We start from the raw sequence: 3,674 nt of genomic DNA, 5'->3' as shown, positions 1-3,674 counted from the left end.
CCTCTCTTATGTTGGGAACAAGAGAAATGAGGAATTATTCCTCATTTCTTACTTAAGTGTTAATTTTGGAGCTTAGGGTCTGTTTGGTTGGACCCTATTCGGACCGATCAAGTTATTGTGACTTTTAAAGCCCAAAGACCCGACCACTTAGGTTCAAAATGCGTTCACGTCATAAGAAAAATGTGGGAGATGATTTGGAATCATATAATACTATTTACAATGCGAGTGGTGGGACCCACGAGCATCGACACCATAATAGCAACCTGTTATGCTCACCGAAAACAGCCTCTGGATTCAGGCCCAATGGATCCGGTGGCATATTCTTGGTGGTCAAGATAGCTTGTTGTCTTGACTACTTGCTATCCCATAGCTAGTCTTACATGGGTGGTTGCCTCGGCCATGCTCAAGGCCTTTCGGCAACACCATTACATACCGAGTTTCATACATGAGGAGTTAGGTCACTTATCATTTGGGATCGAAAGGTATGAATCCCCTCCAGTTAGACTAGCACGCGATGCACAAACATGTGGGGTCATCTCTCCTCCTTCAGCAATGGGTGGCCGCGAGCCAAAACCTGGCTGTGCTTCTGACCTCCGGTCTGAGACCTATCACAATAGTTCAAATTAGACCGAGTAAGGGCACGGGTGTAACATTTTCTCCTTTTTCTTCTTCTTCTTCTTCTTCTTCTTCTTCTTCTTCTTCTTCTTCTTCTTCTTCTTCTTCCTTCTCGTCTTTCTTCCCCATGATTCCCCCCTTTTTTTCTTCTTTTTTTTTCCCTTTCATTTTTCCTTAAATAGAGAGTGATAGACAAGAGAGCCATGTTTTGGTTTCTTTCTCCCTCCCTAATTTATCTCCAATTCTATCTCTCCTTTGCCTACTTTATATCCAACTCTCTCTCTCTCTCTCTCTCTTCTTACTTTATCTCCCTTACTTTATGCTCAATGCTATCCAATTTTATACAGGAAAGTCCATGATTTTATTTGGAAAGGCTTTATTTGTTAATTATTATTTAGAAATAATTAGTTAGTCAAGGTTGATAGGAGTGTTATTGCACAAACAAAAGAGTTGGTGATGAGACGTTGGTTGACTGATTGGGGACCACCTCTACTGGACTAGGAGTAATGGTAACCTCTGGGGTGGCTACGTTGCAAGTGGGAGATGGACTGGAGCCTAAGGGAGGGTGGTCGCCTAATCGGGGCAAGCAAGCTCTTATTACTGAGTTTATGAGGCCGGTAGTTCTGGGTTAAAAGGGGGAATGGGTCTAGGGCACACCATAGCAGAACAACTCAAATCCAAGGTCTCCTACTCTATGGTGGTGGGAGGTGGTCTTCCTGTCATTGATGAACTACCAGAGCCAATTCATATAGGATTGTTAACTAAGGTTGTGATTCCAAAAGAGGCATATGAGGAGAGACTGGAAAAATTTTGGTATACATTAATTGGTCAAACAGACTTTAGATTTATTTCATTGGATGCCATCAGGAAGGAGGCGATGGAGGGGTGGAACTTGAAAGGTAGGGTTTCTTTGGCCCCTATGGGAAAGGGATTCATCCTCTTCCAGTTCGAGTTGGAGTCGAACATGGCCTTGATTTGGAGGAGTCCTATAAAAGTTGGGGGGGGGTAGCTTATTCGATTCCAACGTTGGAGACAGGAGTTTTCAATTCATAATAAGCATGTTCTCACCAAGATGGTGTGGATTTGATTTCTGAATCTGCCTCTTGGGTATTGGCATGAAAAAATATTGCAAACCATGGCAAAAGCTATTGGGTGCCCTATGGAAATAGATAGATGTACGCATAATTGGTCGATGGGAAGTTATGCTCGAGTGCTGGCTAATATGGAGGTGGGTATTAATCGTGTTGAGGAGATACAGGTTGAAAAGTGAGAACCAGGTTCCCAACAAATGTTCTGGTTCAAGCAAGCAATCATATATGAAGATCACTGGGGTGTTTATGGATTCTGTAAGAAGCCATGGCATCTGATTGGGTCTTGGAGGGAGAGGATTCTTGTTGAGTCAAGAAAGATGAATCCAGTGTAGGTGGCGTCGAGGGCTTCTTATGTTGAGGAAGGTTTGGAAGGTGTTAATGGAGTTGGTGAGGCGATAGGTGGTGCTGCCAATTCTGATGGGGCTAGAGGGCGATCTAGATGAGGCGGTGGTGGTGAAGGGGTTATTGGTGGTGGTGGCCAGGGTGGTGGTGCAACAGTGGCTCCAGTCAATGGTGGTGCGATTGATGTGGGAGGTAGTTTGAGAAGTTTGGGCCAGCTAATAAGGGAGTCTCCTATTAGGTTGGGAGTAGTGGGGGATATTTTATTGAATGGATCTCCTATTCTTAGTGACATGGGGGACAAGGAGGATGGGTTTTTGAATGGGGATGTAAAGTTTGTTATTCTGTTTGTGGATGGGTCAGTTTTGGATAAGGATGGGTTGGAGGTGAGTTCTGGATCTGGTGCTGGATTGGATGCTGGGTCATTGCATGTGATTACTAATGAGGATGGGGATATGGAAAGGAGAGGCGTGGCTCTTGCTGATGTAGTGCTGATGGAGTAGACAAGAGGGGAGAGTTTGCTTTGTGTGCTGGGAGTGGCAGGAGAGGTGGGGTGATTGTTTCTTCCTCTAAGGGAGGACATGGTTTGGGCGCAAAAGGGGTAGGAGTTTCTCTTGTGAGTCTTTGCGGGCAGGTGAGCATGTTTTGGTGAGCAAAATTTTGATTCAGGTTTATGATGGAATGGCAGTGGTGTATCACGAGGGTGTTGATCAAGTGGACAAGGCAGCTTGTTTTAGAGAGAAGGCTGGGGTGGAGGGGAGCAAACAAAACAAAGGAAAGAAACTTGTAACTACAGGGCAGACTGTGCACAAGTCTAGTGTATTAACTCGACCACATGTTGATTGATGAAGTTCCTATTTTGGAACATTAGGGGAATGAAGAAGGTAGCTGCAAGGTTAGCCTTTGGAAATATTTTGAGGGAGCATGTTGTTGACTTCGTGTGCATTGCAGAGCCTATGGTAGAGGTGGAAACGTTCCCTAAAATGTCTTTTAATAGGAGGGGATTTGAGGCTGAGTTTATTCACAATATGAGACTTGATAAGATCCTTAATTTATGGGTGATTTGGCAACGAGGTGGTAGGAAGTCAAATATTATTTCTCTTTCAGATCAGCAGGTTAGTTTTAGTGTCTTATGGCAATAGGAGAGGATTGTGATTTCAGTAGTTCATGCGAATTGCTTCAGGGCTATGACAAGGGATCTGTGGGTGCAGTTGGTAACTATTTACCCTGGGGTGAATGTGCTGTGGTTGGTGGTTGGGGACTTTAATGCCATATTGTAGTCACATGAGAAGAGAGGGCCGGGGGTGTTTAATGCAGGATCAACAACGGAGTTTGGGGCTGTGGTGGACACCTGTTCACTTATTCTGCTTCCCTCACAGGGCAGGAAGTTTACATGGACTAACAACAGGAGAAGCGGGAACATGGTGGCAGTGCTAGATAGAAGCTTCTGTATAGATGCATGGATATCTAGCTTCCAAGAGTGCTACCAAAGGGTGTTGTAGAGGGCTACCTCAGATCATTCTCCTATTTTGGTGGTGTCTGAATCTTATGGCAGACCAAGTAATTGTCCATTTCAATTTCAAAGATTTTGGGCAGAGCATGAGACCTTCCAGGAAGTTGTGAAAGGCT

Source organism: Macadamia integrifolia, chromosome 11 (assembly GCF_013358625.1).
Source record: "Macadamia integrifolia cultivar HAES 741 chromosome 11, SCU_Mint_v3, whole genome shotgun sequence".
NCBI lineage: Eukaryota > Viridiplantae > Streptophyta > Magnoliopsida > Proteales > Proteaceae > Macadamia > Macadamia integrifolia.
This window is presented reverse-complemented; position numbering follows the sequence as displayed.